At 43.4% G+C, this 22,084-nt stretch overlaps 1 protein-coding gene across 4 annotated transcripts in view; it reads right to left on the bottom strand.

Annotated features, from left to right (window-relative positions):
* LOC138268326 (death-associated protein kinase 2-like) overlaps positions 1-22,084 on the bottom strand; it is a 430,402-nt gene that overhangs the window by 269,535 nt on the left and 138,783 nt on the right. For all 4 annotated transcript variants that reach the window (XM_069217857.1, XM_069217856.1, XM_069217855.1 and 1 more), the window contains exon 2: positions 8,175-8,235. The gene's annotated coding sequence lies outside the window, so the exon portion shown is untranslated. The remainder of the gene's footprint in view (positions 1-8,174; positions 8,236-22,084) is intronic.

Below are 22,084 nucleotides of genomic sequence, written 5' to 3'. Positions count from 1 at the left end.
GACTTCTCCTCAGAACAATTCTGGACCTGTGAAGATAAGAAGAAGTACTGCTAATATGTCTGAAAGCTGAATGAAGACTGGACCTGCTTGTATTGAACCCAGGGCCCCAGAAGTGACTTCAAGGGTCAGCTGGCTGATCTCCTGTTTGAGCAACAGGGACAGAACAGGTTACCAGAGGCATCTCCCCCCACAACTACAGGTTGACCCATCCCACTGGACAGGGCCTGGACCCTGTTGCTGGTCTCTGTTGAAGGGAGGCATAAACCCGAAGTCGTGCCTCCCAGGTCCTGGACCCCTGGCTAGTGTTAGTGTGTATTTCTCCTGTCCCCAACTTCAAAAAGTGGGACTTAGATACTTTTGCCAGCTTTCTACCTAGAGAACAGTAAGAGACTGGGACAGCCACTCAAGCCACAGTTGTCAATATCGACTGCTGGCCTCCGCTTGCTGGTTTGCACTGCTGAGGGAAATTGACTCACAGAAAAGTTTGCAAGTCTGAACCTAGAGGACTTCAATGAGGCCAATGCAGAGTAGCATCCAATCAACATCAAGGCCTTCATAAGCATGAACTTCGAACTTTGCCTGCTCTTAGCGTCTCCATCTTTGTCAACAACCGATTTTCAGTAGCCTGCACTCATAGAGCCCCCTTTCGGATCCACCTTGCAGCTAGCCCCACTGAGAACTGGTCAATTACCACGTTTTTCCTACACAAGTTTCCAAGTCAGAAGGTAAATTTTGCACCAAGACAATCCTGGTCCTGTATCTAATCATCGCTCTGCTGTGGAGTCCTTAACTTTTGACTTTGACCTGTTCTAGCGTAACAAGATAACTACGATCAGTGCTTAGTGCTATATGGTGTTATTTTTATTTCAATCTTTAAAAATCCAAATCTCTGGTTCTACTATTGGATTTATGTTGATTTGGTGTAATTTTATTTATTAAAGTCTACTCTATTTTTCTAAATTTGTTTGGGATTTTTCTTGGGTTGGGTTTTCATTTTATTACTGTTTGAGTACTGCATAAATAATTTACGTATAATCTGTAAATTAAGTCTGACGGCTATTATGCCAAGCTACCTGAGGTTTGAGTCCAGGTTTATTTAGTGACTTTAGTAATTCATCGTGACAAGGACTCCCGTTATTATTAGAGGTGGGTTCACACCCCCTTCAAATAACACACCAATTTCTTACATTGGTGTTCAGCTGAGGGATCCATTACTTCTGCTTTTGCACTGTTTTGTTTAAAACAAAAAACTTTTATAATCTGACATTAAAATCCGTTTTTGATTTTTAAATTCTCCTTTATTTTTAATTAAGCATTTTTTACTTCTCCCTAAACTTCACTCCTATCCTCACCTGTGATTTTTACAATAATGAAAGTGGCTATCACCAACATTGAAAGTTTCACTGGGGGAGAGCTGAAAAATTTGTGTACGGAGAACTGGCTGAAGCTAACAAAAGACTCCAGGAGACTGGGGTATTAGATAACCATTGGATCCTGGAAAAAAGTCCAATGGTGCAGTCAAAGTGGCAGGATGATGGTGCAGAGGATGATGATGAGATAGAAGAGGAGGGAGATAATGACATGATAATGGCCCCAGAGGCGAGTGATGGGCCCACAGGAGTGAGGTCTGCTACCTTGTCCAGGGCTGAGAGCAGTATGACCTCCCTCAGCCTAACTCCTGCAAAGTTTTAGGACAAGCAAGCTGAGAGAGAGCTGAGGTTGCAACTGGCTACTCTGGCCATGGAAGAGAAAAAGCTAGAATAGTTGAATAGAGGGAAGCTGAAGCAGCTTCAGAAAGGCCCCAGGAGGGGGGAAAAAGGCAGAAGCTGAGAGAGCCTTAGAGGAGAAGAGGATAGGCATAGATGAGAAGCGATTTCTGCTGTGCAAGAAATGAACCAGAACCTATTGGACCCAAAGGCCAGAAGGAGTATAGTAAAGATGGAAGCAGAGGCACAGAGGTTCTGGGGGGGGAGGGGAAGTTAAACAGTCCACAGATGTAGTGCTTAACGTGGTGGGGGATGACACTGGCAAGTGGTCTCTGAAGCCTATGGTGTATCTTTGTAAATGCACAGAATCCTAGAGGAGGGTAGAAGCTAGACTCTGTAATCATATGCCAGTCACTGGGAGGAATGTCCTAATGGCCCTAAATAAAGCTGATAAGATGAAGTATGCTCCCACCAAAGATACCTATTATGTTAAGTTTGGCCTTACCCCAGAGAAATACCTCTTGAATTTAAGGACAGGCAGAAACTGCCTTACCAGGCCTGGGTGGATGTCATGGGTTACTTCAATAATGCAGTAGTTGGTTGGGTAATAGGCAGCAAAATTAGTGACTATGATGGGCTTCATAATCTACTTATAAGAGAGACATGTTCAGTAATTGATTTGCAGAGATGCTCCAATATCTGATTGACTCAAAGCTCACTTTCACTACAGAGCCTCCAAAGAGGTTCATCTCTGGGTTAGTACCAGAGTTTCAAAGAAGCTACCTTGAGAGGGGCCCCAAGAAATGTGGACAACATCCCTATCAAAAGAACAAGGGGAGAAAAAGGGAAAACCACCATGAGGTCTCGAAAGGCACTCCCTGAAAAGTTTCAGGTTAAAGAATCCCTGTAGAATCCTGATCAGAAGAAGAAAGGTCCTTAAGGGAAGAAGCCCTGGGCCTTTTTCCAGGGCAAGTGCTATGAATGCTACCAGCACGAGCACAGGAAGGGGGATGCCATCTGATGCCACAGGTAGCAGCCCCCCTCTGGTAGGCCTACCTCGAGAATGGCCTGTGCAGTAGTGGAGGAAGAGGTTGCCCCAGTTAGTTTTATGGGGGGTACAGATGTTACCCTAGGGTACCCAGGAGACATGGATATGATCCCCAAGGCTCACATGCCTGACAATACTAAAGAGTAAAAGCAGTGGGTCACCATCAACGGCAGAGGGTGGAAGCTTTGAAAGAAACAGGAGCCAGTATGACTGCTATTAAGTGTCATCTGTTGTCCTCAGAGCAAGTAGTCTCTGATGTAGTCCACTAGGTTGTGAAAGCAGGGAACCAAGTGACCCTCTATCCAATGGCTACAGTTCTCTATCAATTTGAGGGGGAAGGATCACGGTTTCCCTAATGGTAGCTGTTAGTCCAGCTATGCCATCTGAATGTCTATTAGGAAATTACTTTGAGCACAATATCTGAAAAGAGGTGGAACTCAGGTCCTTCTGGGAGATGTGGTGATTGCCTGAGTGAGTATGCCTGACCATAAGTCCATGGCAGCCTGTCACGATGGTCCAAAGGACCTGGAGTCTGATAGAGTAGCCTAGGTGCCTGCCAAGAAGAGAAAGGGCAGGGGACATGGGAAACCCACCTCTGAAATTGAAATTTCAACGGTCCACAAGGAGGCTCACCCTAAGTATGACAACCCCTAGCTTACAGGGGAAGACACTGTTGACATGCAAGACATACCTGAGTTATTCGGGTGACAAAGTGAAGTCAGGCAATCCCAGGCAAAGTTCTGCAAGCCGCAGAAAGAGTGCCCCCCTCTTGAGGGCCTACAGTGGCAACCTGAGGCCGAGGCAGCTCCAGACACCTCTGGTGATATCCTCCTTCATTAGAAGAATGGTCTCCTGTATAGTGAGCCTAAGGTCCCTGAGCTTGCGTCAACCCGTTTGTTGGTGATTCCTCCATTGCTACCGGGCTTCGTACTGGAGATAGCTTGACACATCCGACACGCAGAACATCTGTAGCAGGCTAAAACCTTTGACCAGCATGTCACCTACTTTTAATGGTTCTGGGTGAGAATGTAGTCAAATGCATTCCAGAGGTCAGCTGTAACCTCCCAGCTCTATGGAAAGTCAGAGGTAAAGCAAAACATCTTTCCTTGTTCCATTCCTTCTAGCGGGAACACCATTTGAAAGGGTGGGCATTGATATTGTAGGGCCTCTGGACCCCAAGTCTGCCTTAGGCAACAGATTTATTCTGAACTTGGTGGATCATGCCACAAGGTACCCTGAGGCCATTCATCTAAGGTGGGTGACTATACCTGTGGTGGCCAGGGCACAGATGGGGATTGATAGAAATGGGTTTTTGGTTGGCAGTCAGGTTATCCTCTGTCCAAGCAAGAACCCTCACTCTAGTCAGGGTAAGTCACACACAATCCAAAATTAGCCTGTGCCCACCCTCTGGTAGCTTGGGACGAGCAGTCAAGCTTAACTTAGAAGGCAATGTGTAAAGTATTTGTGCAATAAATCATACAATACCACAATATAGCACCACAAAAATACACCACACAGTGTTTAGAAAAATATATAATATTTATCAGGATAATTGCAGGTCAAAACAAATAAAGTTGCAATGTGAAATTGTAGTGATATCACTGGAAAGGGATATAAAGGCGGTCAGCGGGAACCGCCGAAAGACCGCACCGCGGTCAAAAGACCACGGCGGCCATTCTGGCTTTCCCGCTGGGCCGGCAGGCGACCGCCAGAAGGCCGCCCGCCGGCCCAGCGGGAAACCCCCTTCTACGATGAAGCCTGCTCCGAATGGAGCCGGCGGAGTCGAAGTGGTGCGACGAGTGCAGTGGCACCCGTCGCGATTTTCAGTGTCTGCAAAGCAGACACTGAAAATCATTATGGGGCCCTGTTAGGGGGCCCCTGCACTGCCCATGCCTGTGGCATGAGCAGTGCAGGGGCCACCAGGGGCCCCACGACACCCGTTCCCGCCATCCTGTTCCTGGCGGTTTTTACCGCCAGGACCAGGATGGCGGGAAGGGGGTCGGAATCCCCATGGCGGTGCTGCGAGCAGCGCCGCCATGGAGGATTCTTTGGGGCAGGGGAAAACCGGCGGGAAACCACAGGTTTCCCTTTTCTGACCGCGGCTTTACCGCCGCGGTCAGAATGGCCCAAGAAGCACCGCCAGCCTGTTGGCGGTGCTTCCTCCATCCCCTGCCCTGGCGGTCCATGACCGCCAGGGTAGGAATGACCCCCAAAGTGTCTTAAGTCTTTAAAAAGCAAACAAAGTCTCTTTCAAGCAGAAAGTACCTGGTTTGGAGTGGAAAATCTCCGCAAAGGTCCACAGAATAAGAGGTACGTTGAAAATTGGTGTGTGCGTCGATTTCTTCCCAGCACACAAGGACTTGCGTCGTTATTTTTCACGCGGGGAAGTCATGCATTGTTTTCCGGCGCGCGGACAGTCTCTTTCTGTGGGTCGTGGGGATTACCAGATGTCCCAGGTCTGTGCGTTGATTCTCCTGCTTGTTTTCCGGCTGCGTGTCGTTCTGCGGGGCTGTGTGTCGAAGTTTTGCTCTCACGGCAGGCGTTGCGTCGATTTCTCCTCTGGAGGTCAGGCGGCGTTGTCCTTGCAAGCCCGTGCGTCGAAGTTCCGGTCGTCCCGAAGGCGTTGTGTTGATCAGCGTCAGTGTGTGGCGTTTTTCTCGCAGCGGAACAAGCTGTGCATCGAAAATTTCGGCGCACGAAGCGTCCAAGTGAAAAAGAGAAGTCTTTTTGGTCCTGAGACTTCAGGGAACAGGAGGCAAGCTCTATCCAAGCCCTTGGAGAGCACTTTCACAGCCAGACAAGAGTTCAGCAAGGCAGCAGGCCACAGCAAGGCAGCAGTCCTTTGTAGAAAGCAAACAGGTGAGCCCTTTGAGCAGCCAGGCAGTTCTTTTTGGCAGGATGTAGTTTCTGGTTCAGGTTTCTTCTCCAGCAAGTGTCTGATGAGGTAGGGCAGAGGCCCTGTTTTATACTAAATTGTGCCTTTGAAGTGGGGGTGACTTCAAAGAGTGTCTAAGAAATGCACCAGCTTCCCTTTCAGTTCAATCCTGTCTGCCAGGGTTCCAGTAGGGGGTGTGGCAGTCCTTTGTGTGAGGTCAGGCCCTCCATCCTCCCAGCCCAGGAAGACCCATTCAAAATGCAGATGTATGCAAGTGAGGCTGAGTACCCTGTGTTTGGGGTGTGTCTGAGTGAATGCACAAGGAGCTGCCAACTAAACCTAGCCAGGTGTCTGTTGAAGGGCACAGAAGATTTAAGTGCAAAGAAATGCTCACTTTCTAAAAGTGTCATTTCTAGAATAGTAATACTAAATCCGACTTCACCAGTCAGCAGGATTTTGTATTACCATTCTGGCCATACTAAATATGACCTTCCTGCTCCTTTCAGATCAGACGCTGCCACTTCAACAATGTATGAGGGCAGCCCCAATGTTAGCCTATGAAGGGAGCAGGCCTCACAGTAGTGTAGTGTAATTTAGGAGTTTTAGTGTAATATAGGAGTTTTACACTACCAGGACATATAACTACACAGGTACATGTCTTGCCTTTTACCCGCACAGCACCCTGCTCTAGTGGTTACCTAGGGCACACATTAGGGGTGACTTATATGTAGAAAAAGGGGAGTTCTGGGCTTGGCAAGTACTTTTAAACGCCGAAGTGAAACTGCACACACAGGCCTTGCAATGGCAGGCCTGAGACAAGGTTAAGGGGCTACTGGAGTGGGTAGCACAACCAGTGCTGCAGGCCCACTAGAAGCATTTAATCTACAGGCCCTGGGCACATATAGTGCACTCTACTAGGGACTTATAAGTAAATTAAATAGCTAATCATGGATAAACCAATCAATAGTACAATTTACACAGAGAGCATATGCACTTTAGCACTGGTTAGCAGTGGTAAAGGGCCCAGAGATCAAAAGCCAACAACAACAGGTCAGGAAAAATAGGAGGAAGGAGGCAAAATGTTTGGGGATGACCCTGTCAAAAAGCCAGGTCCAACAGAGACCTGTGTTGGGTTCTCCAGAGAGGCTGTGTCTGACAGAGCTCCAAGTTCATCTCTGCGTACCTGAAGGCCATGTGGGATGAGTGTGGGGTAACCTACAAGTACTCCACACAATAGCACTTCCAAACCAATGGCCTTGTTGAAAGATTCAACAAGACTCTGAAAGGCATGATTATGGGCCTATAAGAGCTCTTGAGGCGTAAGTGAGATATCCTCTTGTCATACATGCTATTTGCTTACATGGAACACCCTTAGAAGAGAGAGGGGAGTAAATAATTTTCATTATTTGGACCTGTTCTTTGCAGTTAACAAGAAATTTCAAGAAAGTTGGTCATTCTTTCATACGTCCATTCAGTTACAAAATTTACGGTGAAAAAGGACATGAAGCTAGGCCTTATAACATTATAAATACAGAAACGTAACATACATTAATAAGACCGCCAACTTAATACACCTTCATTTTAATCTGTCTCAGAGAACTGTTGGGAAAGCATATTCATCAGTAGGCCCTACATACGCATTGTCTCTCTTGACTACCATTATCTATAGTAGTATTTTGAGTTTCCCCTGTTGGAGGTCCAATTAGTCCTAACTCAAGTACAAACATCTCAGTGCGATACATGTGGTATTGATTTTCCTCTAGGAATAACAGTCTTAAAGGGAAAGTTAGTTCTTGCAGTAAACGTGTGCATAGTATTTAAAAGTAGTTTGTCCTTTCCAGTGCAGCAGCAAATCTGACTGTTTGAAAACGAGATGCCCTTCCAGGTACAGATCTCATCCAAGACAAAATTTGATGTAGAGACATCTTCTGAAACGGTGTGCAGGTTTTTAGGTTTAATGTGCGGGGCACTTGCACCGTTCATGGAAAACATAATGGATTGTACGCTTGCATTTAGAGGCTTTTGGTCAGCCTCTTTCAGCCACTGGCTGTTTTTTCCTTGGAACCTTCAGCACTTGACTTGTTATTAGTCAATCACATCTCAACTAGCCCATAGGAGTATTTTGGTGTCACAATTTTTGCTGGTTGTTTCAGCTTATCCTTCCACCTCATTGGAATACACAAAAGATTATTTTGCCCTCTCCTAGTGGCCAGACAGCGCTGGGGAGCGATTGTTGCCAAATCTTCTGAAAAATGAATGCAATGGAAAAGTAAACAACAATGTTCACTATCTCATGAATTTTTAAGATGTATTTATCTCGCTTGTTTCCCACTAGACAAATTATCAGTGGGAAAGACAACAGGACATCCTACAAACTTCAAACGTATGGGCTTTGTCAAGTGGCTCACAGAAATGCTTTTACTTTTGCAGTGACTTAAAATGAAGACTCCCTTCTTATTTATCGGCATACATAAAGACTTTTAATGAGAAACAAAATATTTATGTTAAAATTCTTTTAATGTAGATAACATTAGATGTTACTCACAACGAATGATTCTTGGCCAGTGCACTTTCATGAACAGAACTTCAAATGAATGAAGGAGAAACTGAAAAAGAGAAAGAGACACAAAAAGTGGATTAAAATGGAGACTGAAAATCCATTTGTTGTAAAAAAAAAAATAGGAGTGTTTTCAGATATTAAAAGTAGCAATGTACAAAGAAGAAGTATACCGCTGATGAACCACTGTAGAAGGAGAATGTTGGAGGTAGGTGGAGAATCTCCCATTGGTTTTAAATGACTAAACACATGCATTCACTCTCATAGTAAAAACACAAGGGTTCATATAAGCATTGATAAAACATTAATAAACAAGCATTGGCAAAGTCAATAAGTCTGGTGTTGGCCGCCAGCATTTTGGGAATTCTTGTTTTGTTTTGTCATTTTTTTTTACAAAGCTTCATTGTTTAAGAATATGTTAGGCCCTCATCAAGGTAAATAAAATCATTTGCTACGTGCAAAAAAAGTTTTTTTGGTCTAACAAAACCCACATTATTATAGTACTTCCTGGCACTGAGGAACTACTTTGTGTGAACTTGTGTTCCTTGTGAAAGGGCAGCAAGCTGTAACTCATAGCTGGAATGAGCTGGTACACTGCCCCTCAGTGCATGCCAGAGTGGGTTGATGAAAACCGTGAATGACACCAATCACAGACTAATGGCTGAAGACTGGCTGAAAACCCTATAAATAACTAAGTTATAAACATAATTTTAGTAGAATAAAAAGGTATTGGTAAAAACAGACCTAAAAAAGTCAATCAGTCTGGTGTTGACTGCAAGCCTCTTGCCTTTGAGAAAGAAACAAACAAAGAAACAAAGAAAGAAGGACAACAATGCAGAACAAATGCAATTTTCCACAGCATACTATACAGTCTGGTATGCTGTGAAATAGCAGCAGTCATAAAACAAAACACTCCAAAAGAAATTTACAACATCCTTGGCAGGATATTGAGTCTAATAAAGATGGAATGCTCATCAGAAGCGCCCAGCTATCACATCAGGCTCAAAACACAAAGGCAATACTAAAGTAATTATAAATAGGGCACCTGGTTATATGGTATTTATTTTTTTAAACATTTCTGTCTGTATTTTTTCCTATTTATTTTTTGGTTGTTTTATCAGTATTTATCTACAACTTTTTTATGTTTCGTGAGAAATTATACATAAAATCGTATACTTCCACATGTATTTAACTGATAAACATTCACTCATACTTAGTCTGCCTTGTTTTAGCAAATTAACCAGCCAAATATAACAGAACAGTACACCTACACGTAAATATTTACATTATCCTTCAATATATGTTGACATATGCTGTTATTTAAGGATATCTCATCTTCTTTTTTTGTTTTTTTATTTAACTGCAGGTGCTGCTATCTATTTACTCAGCTGTTGGCCTGGTATTCATCAAAGACAACATAGGGAGTCACTCACTTGGAGCCTGATTTTCTTTTTTTCCCCATTTTTAAAAGTAAATGCAGACTGGAAACATGTTGTTAGGTCGAGCGTGCAAGCGCTTTGACCTGTAGTAAGTATTGTGGGCTTTTAACCACTCCCACCTCACGCCCATCACTTTCATTCATTTGTGGGCTTGCCTTTCAAAAATCACTTGATGTAATTTGTAAACGCTTTACATTTCTCCCGCCTTGAGGCTGTTTTGTCACACCTTGCAGACTGACCCGGTTACATGGATTATTGCACGACTGCCGATGTACTTCAGAGTAAGCAAACTACCTTTTTTTTCTTTTGTCTGCACTCCATGGCTTCCGACGATTTACAGTGCACATCCGGAGGCAACTCCACAATAAGCAGACATTTTGAAAACTGCTGGGCACGCTATGTGTCTGAAGTTAAATGGAATGAATGACATAACAAGGCAGACCTTAATGTGTAATTGTGAAGAGGGAGTTTCTAGAGTACATGCTTCAACGTGTGCCAACGTGCATTTATCTGTTTATTCCTAAAGCGATAAACAGAAAACTCTGCTTCACGCTACATGCGTGCAACACTAAAACGTCTATTTATTGGGCATGGACTCTAGGGACAATGAAAAGTCTAGACAGTGAATGTGCCACAGAGGCGTGACACTGGCCTTTAGCGATTAGTGTCTAAGACTGAGAGACATTTCATTAGGATCTTAAGGAGCGGTGTAGCCTGTGAATCTGCTTTATGATGATATCCCCTTCCCCAGGGTTGTGGGTCTGTGACTGCAGTGATGATTTCACTAGTTTTGCGTGAGTGCAATTGAAATGCGTGGATTGATTGACATTCCGGTGTGTCTGTGTGAATCTGTCCTCATCCTGTTTCTGACAACACCGGACCTCTGCGGGAGTTGATGTTAGCCTGCTGTCGGGCACTTCTATACATGAGTGGATTGTTTGACTACGTGGCGATCAGATGACGTAATACCTGAGATGTCAATGAGATAATCCAGAGTATAAAATTAGGGGTGCCGACGTGATTTGCAACGTTTAAGGGGAAAAACCCACCCAAAAGTAAGTCATGAGTACAGCCTCTAATCTGTTTAGGTCGAGTCCACATTATATGCACTTTATGATTTGCCTAGTACACGTGCTTTGAAGCAGGCACATCAACCCTCCGCACTACCTTACGATAATTCCAAGCTTCCTCTAGACAAAAATACGTTCTCTCTCCAAAAAGAACTTTAATCATCACAGTTATTTTGACATTTTTGCATTATATGCACTCTCTGATGTCTTTTGCAGGAGGCATAGTTGCCCTCTGAGCTTCCTTATAATGAGTCCAAACTTCCACTAGATAAAACTATGTTCGCTCTCAGAAAGAACACTAAACAGCAGAGTTATTTTGATGTTTTTGCATTACATACACTCTGGGGGTTATTCTAACTTTGGAGGAGGTGTTAATCCGTCCCAAAAGTGACGGAAAAATGATGGATTTACCACCAGCCGTATTACGAGTCCATTATATCCTATGGAACTCGTAATACGGCTGGTGGTATATCCGTCACTTTACCGTCACATTTGGGACGGATTAACACTCCTCCAAAGTTAGAATAACCCCCTCTGTGATCTGGCTAGTACATGTTCTTTGCAGCAGGCATATTACCCTCTGCACTACATATAGCCCAAAATAGCTTTAAGATTACGTTGCCTCAGTATTTATTGCTTTAACACAGCAGCCGTGTTACTGCATAGCACTTTAAAGCTATTTTCTGCTTTGAAGATTTTTTATTTTTTTTTGGCCTCCAGGAATCATGAGTTACTGGTTTAGGCGCAATATTACAACATTACTAAACTCCTTAATAAATACCTTTGAAATTTGTGCACTGTGGCCGCTTCCAAACCCTGTGCAGGCAGCCAACCCCAGCTCAAGAGCTGTAGCTGCAGTTCGCAATGAAAACGGTCAGGTTAGGGTGCTGAAATCCTGGCTTTGCAGTGTTTTTACTGTGATACACCACTATTCAAGAGGGCATGCCAACTGTAATACCATAAAGTTGTAAGCCAGCCCTTGGAGTAGTGTTCGTAGAGTTGTTCAGCTCCCTAGTTCAAAATATGATTCGCTCACTTAGTTTATGTTTTTGCTTTGCATTCTGGGGTTTGTAGTTTTATTTTAATAACGTGAGACGAACTGGAAACCAGCCCTTGGAGTAGTATTAATAGGTTCCCTAGCTCCCTAGTTTGATATGTGATTCGCTCACTGAATTTATGTTTCTGCTTTGCATTCTGGAACTTGTAGTTTTATTCTTATAACGTAATACAAGCTGCGAATACCAAGCAGAATCCTGACTAGATAAACTACACACGTTTAAGTCTGTGAAGCTTGAGCTGTGTGTGCATGTATTTACAAAACTAATTACGAGGAGAGATTACAGTTGATTATGCTGTACAATGGTCTATATTTTATAACTAATATTTCAGTTAAACAGGGCACTTAACTGCACCTCAGGGCATCTTACTCCATCCCTGACAATAACTACAACTGCTGGTTGGATTCACAACACTCAACTGCCTCTCGCTACACATGACCAATAACTGTGTGGCTCTGTCCTCCCTTTAGGATAATATGGCTTAAATACACAATTCACAACACAAGGTTTTCAACACAATAATACATCATTAATAATACTATTGATTGCATGACAAATGAGATTGCATATGGTGCAAGCAATTAAATCTCTGATTGTATCTCAGATATATTTTTGGGATAGTAGCATAAGATAAGTTACCATTGGTCAATTTCTTGCTGACTAAATACTTCCTTTATGGCACTTGTGCTGCATACTAACAAGGACTACACATTTCCATCAGTGGAACTGAAGGCGAGACTACTGGTTGGTTGGATGCAAAAAGAACTCTCTAAAGCAGAACCTTAGGGCTCCGCAACCTGATAAGGCAATTTTACTATTTCACAACCATGACTTTTACTAGCTTCTGAGGTACATCTGGCAAAGAGGTTTGTCTTTGCAAAAGGCAAGTGAAATTTTTTAAACACATTTTCACAAATGAGGCTTCTGAAAACCAGAGCTAGAGAGAGGTGATACAGTGATCTAGCAATAGACAAATAGAGAAAGATAGAGACAAAATGATAGAATTATAGATACGGATTTAGAGAGACACTGTTACAGATGAAAAAACTGAGAGAAATAGAGATTGGGTGAGTGAGTCTACAAGACCCAGAACAATCAATGCACATGAGTAATTAATGCGTATATTCCAGACGACCGTTTGTTATATTAAAATATATTATTTCTATTGTATTTTAGTAGGTACTGACAAGAAGAATGAACAAGTTCGTCACATTCGTCATAAATGAGCAAGATTGTGTCTTACATGTACTGTCCCCAAGAGAACAAATTTTGGCTCGCAGCGTGCTGCCTGTGTGTCCGTTTGATTATGTGGTGACAATGTTTGGTCCGGAACGTGCTGCCTTTGTGCCCATGTGATTATGTGGTGGCATGTACTATCTCCAAAAGAACAATGTTTGGTTTGGAGCAAGCTGTCTTAGTGCCCATTTGATATGAGGTGCACTATTCCCAAAAGAACAAAGTTTGATTGAAGCATGCTGTCTATGTGTCCATTTGTGTGGCGAACCTGCACACCATGTATAAGTTAAAATCAGTTTAACCATGCCCCATGGTAGGATGTGAAGTGCCTCAAATAATTAAACAAGCATTGGCAAAGCCAATAGGCCTCAGTAATGCGAAAGCTATTGACTTTGTCGATGTCAATGTTTTTTAGCCTTGTTATGGAGAAGCCTGGCTGCTGTTCATCATGGCTGAAAGTCAGTAGGAAAAAAGTGCTATGAGGCTGCTTCCAAAGCCTTGCAATTTATTCGAACCTCTCCAAGTGTATGCAGTGCTTTCTCGGTGACTTTTTCGTTTGTAACTCATTACAAGAAAATTGTCTGCAAGGTGCAAAAAGAGATGAAAAAGTATCTGAATGTATCACTGAGAAGAAGTGATTTCATTGTTGGGAAGTAAACCAGTGTCACTCACAAATGGACCAGAGAGGGGCACTGATAAAGCCCTTTCTAACGGAAAGTTAAAACACGATTTCCGGACTGCTTCCGTTTCAAACTAGAAGGAAACAACCGCTGCCTTCTCAAGAGGGTGAGCACTTTACACATGTGCACAATGACACTGGCAGATGAATGTGTTCAGGGTGTATTTCATACGTGGGTCCATCAGCTCGGTAAATGATATACAATGTGTTCAGCATTTAGAAACGTCATTAACTTGGGGGCCACGTGCTGTCTAAAAACAAGCTGCAGATATTAAAATCTTTGGTTATATCTGCACCAATGCAGTCGTAGTTTAGAGTTTAAAGAACTGAAAGCCCTTCCACATTAGACAGGTTGTCACGAGGCAGGACAGGAGACCACTGACCCGAGCTTGTCACAGAGCATGCCAACACAACACTAAATTAATGCTTCCCACAAAGGAAATCTGTAAATAATGGGGTAACTAGTCACATGAGTGCTTAATTCATCCTTTAGTTAAAGACAGAGAAAATTATTCAGAGTGTGGAACAAGCGTTTGCCAGACCTGCCAGCTTGCACACAGAATCGGCCGTGCGAGGGGGGTGCCCGGCCTTGGAGGGGCTGGGGCTTTATACCGAGAATGTCAGGAGGGGGCCTTCTTCCACTTCCCCATCAACTTCCTCCTTCCACCAAATAAATACATGAGAACGAAAGGTTTTTCAGGCTGCTAGCGATGTCCTGGGGCCCTTAATGGGCATCGCCCGATTGCAGCCTCAAAAGACGAGCTGCAAATCCACTCTCTGCAGTGATTTCCAGCTCGCCTTGCCTGCCACCGGGTGATTTATCCAGCCAAAAACTTCCAGAATGATGACACATTTAAAAAAAAGATGAACATGGTAGAGCTGAAAGAGGTTAACCAGTTACGATGCATTATTTGAGACATCCTAAGGCTGGTTTAAGTGTGAGCTGCAAGGTATGGTGGCAGGAACTTCTGGCTACTTGAGTGATGTAAAAATAATTCTTCCCTAATTTAAAAAGAGGTAAGGTGCTTCTCTATAGTACATACTGGAACTTGGCCTAACATAAGGCTAGCTGCCATGTCTTATTCACGGCTTTGCTCTTTATGTTTTCAGTGACCAAACCCTTTTCATATCATAATTCCACTACCATTTTCACAAGCATTTCCTGAATAGTTTCAGTTAAAAAAAGAAAGGCGGAATACAAAATACAAAGGATTAGGGAAATAATTATGAAAATGATCAGTAAGACCATACACACAATAATGGAAAAATACTAGACAAGAAAGGGGCATAAATTGAACAGAAATACAAATAGCTGAAAAAAGCAGTGAATGAAGTATATTAACAATTATAATTCACAATGGACAAAATAAAGTTAATAAAAACTAAACAATGAAAAGACAATATAAAAAGAACAAAAAATCTCTCAAAAAAGATCCTAATAAACAGTATTTAAGCAAAGAGAAAGATAGAAGGTTTTGTTTGAAATGACGAAGTCAAACTGTTTTTGACAGTAAGTCACACCGCATACTGTCAACTGGAATGGGTATCAAGAGTACAGCTTTTTTATTTAGTCGACTAACTGTGAGTAAGCTGTGTATCATGTTCCACCTTATGTCCACCATGGTGTACTGTACTGTGAAATCCGTGGAGTTCACACACTATTAACCAACTAGTAACAAAATTGAAAAAAACTACTTTCATGTTAGCCTGGGTTCATAAATGGACAGGCATCTCTGAAAAAAGATTTGTCTATTTATAGACCATCCCATCAACCAGAAGGATAGCAGGTGCGCCATTGGCCACAAATAATAACAAGCATTTGCAATGCAAAGGGGAGCATATATTTCGAACATGTTAGTTGTCATCTTTTGACAACAGTGCCTACGAGCAAAAACTGAGAAAAGACAACTTTGCAAAATAAAATAAAGTTAACTTTGAAAAATGAAACTTTGCAAATTTGGCCATGCTGGGTGTGTTTTTGCCAGTCATAAGCCTTCAGTACCTTGATCACGTGGGGAGCAGCGAACAAGCACTAATTAAGTTGTGTCAATTAGTGCTTGATCCCTGCTCCACACAGAGAAACGGAAGTGATGCCAGGCGTGCCTTGATGAATTAGGAGGCTGTAAAGAAGAGGCCATGCAAACCAACAAATGGTGAGCAACAGGCGGGATCCAAACCCTTTACTGAACACAACAGCTATCTTGCATGCGAGACGCATACGCTAGCTCATGCACTCGAAGGCTGGACACTAAATATGGCTACTCCATGTTAGATTAAAAAAGAAGCCAAGATTGGTGAACATTGAACCCACCATTATAGCTGTTGGCCTTGGTGTGTGTAACCACTCAACTTCTAATGGAGTAAAGAGGTGCAACAGTCAAATTCCACCCTTGGGATATTGCAACTTTTAAACTGCAGTTTGCACATACATCTTTGCAACAGGTGCATTCACCGGATAGGCTTCGTTTCTGACATTAAACTAGATTTCTGTTTAGATATCTACAACGGAGGGACATGAAGCACATGCAGCTTCTAGAGAAAAGAAAGGCTTGTTTACGAAATGAGATCCCTCTTGATAATATCTAAATAATATATAATTAAGTAGTACAGGGGAGAGTGTTAAATCAGCGGATATTGCAGAAATGAGTGTTTAACATTATCATTCGGAGCATAATGAAAGTGTGAGCGAGATCATAGCTTCAGGAGTACAGCTACACGTGGATCACAACAAAATGTGCATACACCTACTGAGTTATTTTTCTGGACTGGAACCAGTTACGCACAAATGGCTGCAGCAAGCACGCAACCCACAGTTCCAGTCAGGATAAGCTCTTGGTGCTACCACGCTTTATCTCTATCTAGCCCTGGTTACGCATCACTCACATTTAAGAGCTAAACAAGGACAAGTTCAGCACAGTCCCCAACCTGAGGAAGCACAGATCCCACCACTTGAGTGACAGATATTTACTCCCCCAAAAACTCCCATTAGCAGTGCTTTAAATGGAAAAAAATAAGTGCGGGTACTCATTACATTGAGCTGGGGGCACAGCGAGTGGGCGGGGTTAGAGGCGGGTGAGATATGATGATACAAGGATGCTTCTATCGAGTATGCATTTTGCCCATGCATTGCCCTTGATAGTTGTCTCAAAGGTCCCCATTCCATTGGTTATGACTTGTGTTAGTACAGTAGTGGCGCAGTGTTTTTGCAGTTATGTTTTTTACATGTGCAGATTTACCTAGTAATCAGCTCTGTTGTGTTCATGGTTCTCATCATCATCTGGTCCTTTCTGCCTCACCAAACACCCCAAGATTCCCCCAAGTGTACCTTGGCTCTCTTAACAGTAACATACTCTGGAATGAGGACTCAAAGAGTTGTGACTACTGCTGGGATCTGCTGAGACTTGGGCGTCACAAATGTGAATACTGGTAAACAAAAGGTCAGAAAATTTAGTAATATTAAATTGGGTATTACCGATACAGACAGTGCTTAGATTTGGCAAACATGAAGCATGAATTGATATCAGACAGTAACTTATGTGTCTACTCAACCATTCTCTACAAAAACAAGCTACAGATAAACAGGTATGCACATCAGGCAAAGTGTCAGCTGCAAGTCATGCTTCACAGAATATGAATGTAGAGCAACTCCACGGGCCCTGGAAAGTGCACCCGGTGAGGCATATTTCTTCATCCCTTTCTCCCTTATGTCTTCTCTTTCTCATTTTTGTTGCTCTCCCTTTTCACCATCTCTATTAGTATTTACATCTCTAGTCTCTCAATCCCTCCCCCACCCACTTCTGCTTCTCTCCCATTGTCTCCTTTTACTCTCGCTGCCCCACTCACTTCTTCTGTCTCCCTCTTTTCCCTTTAACCTCCCCTCTGCTCCTTCTATTTCTACCCCCTCACTCTTCAATTCTCTGACCTTCTTCTCCCTCCTCTCCTGTGGGCAGAAGGCCCCACGGTCGGAGAGCTTGCAGTGGCAGATACTGGGCACTGCAGGGTCCAGCACATATGCAGAGTCCAGCAGGGTAGAGGTCCAGAGAAGACCAATGATGTCCTCTGGTGGAAAGGTCATTAGCCCTCCACCCAGCTCACCTCGGCTCAAAGGAGGCCGCTTAGCCACCTCCACCACCTCATCAATGTCCCAGCAGACCGGCAGGATGGGATTCGCAGGGACAATTAAGTATGTGGAAAGACAGTCAGACCCCGGTGAAAATGGACCTGATTACCTCGGTTCAAACGTGGCAACTCATGCTCAGTCCCTCTCCCCTCCACTCATTCAATCTGCACACATCAGTGTGCCCCGGGCAGCCAATGTCCCATAACAAGACAACCCAACAAGGAGGCCTGGCAGGGGGGTGGTGAGGACAATGAGAGCTTCCATCTGAGTGACGATGGAGCAGAGGCCCACTTGCCCTGCAGCAGGCCTCCAGCAGACCATTCAGGCCCCCATCGGGTGCTCGCCACAGATAAATGATACACACAGGAAGCGCTCAGGGCACAGCCCATCGCTCGGTGCGCACCTTATCAATCTGACCCTGAGTACCGGTACTCTCTTTGGGAGTGGAGAAGTGCCGGTACTCAGCATGGTAAAAGTAAGAAGTGCCAGTACTCAGTGCCTGTGAGTACCGGCCCATTTAAAGCACTGCCCATTAGTGGACAAACCTTGCACGTCTAAGATGGAAAAAGTATTAATCCATAAAAAAATGACTACACAGTTCCACTATGAGGGTGAGTGGCTGGGGCCAGAGAAGGGGTGTGGCAGTGGCCAGAACACACACAGAAAATTAATTATTGTTTTCAAAAGTGCACTCTATAAACTTTGAGATATTTCATTCGCATTATAGTTCCACAGTTCAAGCACTTGCCCTCTCCCATGCACCACACCGCCCAATATAGTAATGGTAGACCTTGAATCCCGTGTCGCTTGCCAAGAAGACCATTAGGTGGTGCACGCATAGCAACGCTCGACCCCTTAACTGGCCGGTACCATGTTCATCCAAGAAACAGGGGAGCTCTGCAGATGAACGTATGGCCCGGCTACAAAGAGGGTGGTGGCCGCAGCAAGGTTTACCCCGGGCCAACGCGGAGTGAGGTGGCCGCAGAGGTGCAGCTCGCTGTTTAAGATTTACCGCTGTCTTTCCATGTGTGGATAGTGCTATAACCTTGTGAGGTACTCGTGCAAGGTCGCCCTCTGTCGCTGCTCCCTTAGCTTCTCAGGTCAGATACCCCTTACCCACACATATGTTGAGTTATGTGAGCCTTTGTTTACAAGCTGTAGTTCTGCAACATGTCCTCTTGGTTAAAGTTGTATTCATTTCTAATAATAATAACAAGAGTCTTCTATTCACCACCCAATGAACAGCTGTGCTGCTTTTGTACTTCACCTGACATAGAGTACCTGTGCTAAGTACAGCGATCGAGGGCAATACCACGGGCAAGGGAAGGGAAGGAGGGCGGGTGCTCAGGGGGTGGCAATACCAGAGGCAACAGGAGCAGGGTGCATTGGAGGAGCAGGGAGGAGGGGAAGTACATGAGGGATCCTCCTGAAAAAGATGCATTTTGCTAGAGTGCTTACACACTAAACAAGCATTTGCAATGCAACGGGTCTCGCATTTCTACGAGTTAGAGCTATTAGCAGTTGTAAACTCCCAACCGGACTTTTCCTGCCTCATTAAATAAAAAAAAATAAAAAAAACACGAGCGCTATCGCGCTGTTAAACAAGCGAGATCGCACTGGGAAAAAAGAGAAAAAGTAGTCCACAAACCGGACGGAAAACAGCGAGCCTCGTATGTTTTCAGTGCTTGATCGCTGCGCTCGGGGAGGACTAACCATCGGAAAAGGCATGACGTATGCATGCCTTGAACTAATGAAAGCAAGCAGATTTTAAAAGGCTAGCCCACGAACCAATGAAAGTCACTGACATGACATGGACGGGGCTCCGAGCCCTTTTCTAACTACTACAGCGTTTCTCAAGCAATACGCATGCGCAAGCGCATGCTATGCAGACTCGACCCTAAAAATAAATAGTGCTGAAATAAATGAGCAGTGGAGGGGCACAAGTAATGCATCGATGCTCCTGGGGAGGGATAAACACACAAAGAAGAAGGATGTCTTCAGCAGCTAACCAACAGAAAGCAAAGTAATGAGAGCGACAATGAGCCAACCGATGGGTAAGTAACGGGTGGGCTTTAAGACCACTATAAAATAACAATAGCCTTGAAGAGACATCGCATGCGCTGTCTAGCCGACACCTAAAAAATTGAGTTGGAAAACATATTTGTGATTATTTGTACGGCATGTCTTGCCACCCTGATTTTACATCAAAGTACCAATGAGAAAGATGAGGGAGATGGAAAGGAGTGACATGAGGAGAGGAACAAAGGATACAAGATACAACTTCATTTATTAAGTACTGTGATACTATTTAATAAGGGCACCCAAGCTACATTAATATGCATAGGTTTTCAAGATGTTCCCGAAAAACCACCATTACAACACATCTAGATTTCCCTACCAGGGTTCTGCAAAGTCGGTCCTGGAGAGTCGGGTCCATGCCAGATGTTTAGCATATCCATATTTAGAAAAATTTAGAATTATGAAACATCTTGTTTCTAAATGTGGATATGCTAAAAATCTGGCATGGACCCGGCTCTCCAGAACCGAATTTCCAGAACCCTGCCCTAGACTGAATGCAATTAAAGTACTAGGGGCAAAAAATAGAAGTTAAAAGGGAAAGTAAAAAGTTATGGTCAACGTCTAATTGGGACAGAAAATACAAAAGGTTAGAAGTAAAAATGTTGAATTTTATACCACTACATCTGTTAGCATGTAGCTGCTGCCTAACCTGTCCTCTTCTTTAACCCTAAAGTTTATCTTAATTTCTAATACAGAGGGTTATCTCCGCTATTTTACATCAATACTCCTGCACTATCTCCCATACCACGATTCCTCTATATCTGTTTCTTATATTGTGCCTTACACATTCACTTACACTGTCAGTTACTTTAACACCACCCAAATCCTAGACCTGGCCTAACCTTAACTCCATTCATTAACTCATTCCTTACACCAACACTGATTTCCACACTAATTATAGCTCCTTTCCTTAGGCCTTCCTTTACAATATCCCTTACACCAACCATAACCTAGTCCATATGGTTAACCTAACCCTATCTGCTCTTTTACCCGATTGCCCTAAATGTACATTCTCTCTCATGTCGTAACTTACTCCAGCTCTCATCCTACTTTTCTATTTTTTTTATCTACTTTTGAAACTCTAATGTTTTAGTCCTTTTGTTAGGTTTTTTGTGAGACAGTGCAATGCTCTGTCAGCAAAATCATTTTTTTAAAGATAACTTATAAAGGGATTAGAGGCCACCCCTTACTTACAAAACTTATCATTGGTTGGTTTGGTTTCTATATCACTCTCATTTCATTGTTTCTTATTGATCACAACTCCTGCATCCTCTCTTGGCTGGTCACTTCCTCCTGCTTTCTCCCAGGGGTTCTTCCGCTGCCGAGGAGCCTGAACCCAGCACAGCTTCCTGTTTGAGGCTAGTGCACTTTCATTGGCTGCATGCTCCTCCAGATAGTTATTTTGTTACTATTTGCAATGCACTCTATAAAAGTACATAGAACTGAACGGTCTCCCCTCCCTCTCCTCCTGCTGTCCATTGTAGCTTCTCCCTCATTCCTCCCCTACAGCTCCCCTGTTTCTCTCCCCTTTCACTTTTTTCTACTTTAAGTCATGTTGCACAGCTGCTATGTATCATGAATAAAACATTGACAGAGCCAATAGATCTTGCGTAGGAGTAACCTTTTGGCTTTGTCAATGCTTGTTTTTTTTTTTTTTTTTACTGTGCACTGTTTACTGCACGCTGCATAAAGCTTTTGAGATTGCCAAAAAGTATTCCATGTAATGAACTGCTTTCGCTTGTAATGTCTATGAAAATGTACCTGTTATACTGTTGTGGACGAACCAAAGTAATGATTTGCACCTGTATCCTAAGAAGTGTGCATATATCATCATAGACATTCAATTTACGCTTACATCACAAAACACTACAGTCATTTTATCCAGACTGAAAACTGTTGGCCTGATTCATGAAGAATAGTGTGAAAGTTGTTAATCCTGCGTTTCCTCCGACAATAGTAGATTTACGGTTTTTGGAGAGTTCACAAAAATCAAATATTTCCACGAATATTCTCACAAGCAGGGCTGAAAATCCTAATGTAGGAGGGGTTTGGCACTTGGCAGGAAAGCAGACATGGAGAAGACGGGCTTGCTGACTGTAATCGCTGGGCTTGGCTACACCAACAATAAATGGGTGACCTAAGACTTTAATAGATTGTAAAAGCGGTGGTAATAAGTGCTACGGGATTTCCTACTCCAGAAATGGAAGTGTGCAAGGG

Source organism: Pleurodeles waltl, chromosome 12 (genome assembly GCF_031143425.1).
Source record: "Pleurodeles waltl isolate 20211129_DDA chromosome 12, aPleWal1.hap1.20221129, whole genome shotgun sequence".
NCBI lineage: Eukaryota > Metazoa > Chordata > Amphibia > Caudata > Salamandridae > Pleurodeles > Pleurodeles waltl.
This window is presented reverse-complemented; position numbering and strand designations above follow the sequence as displayed.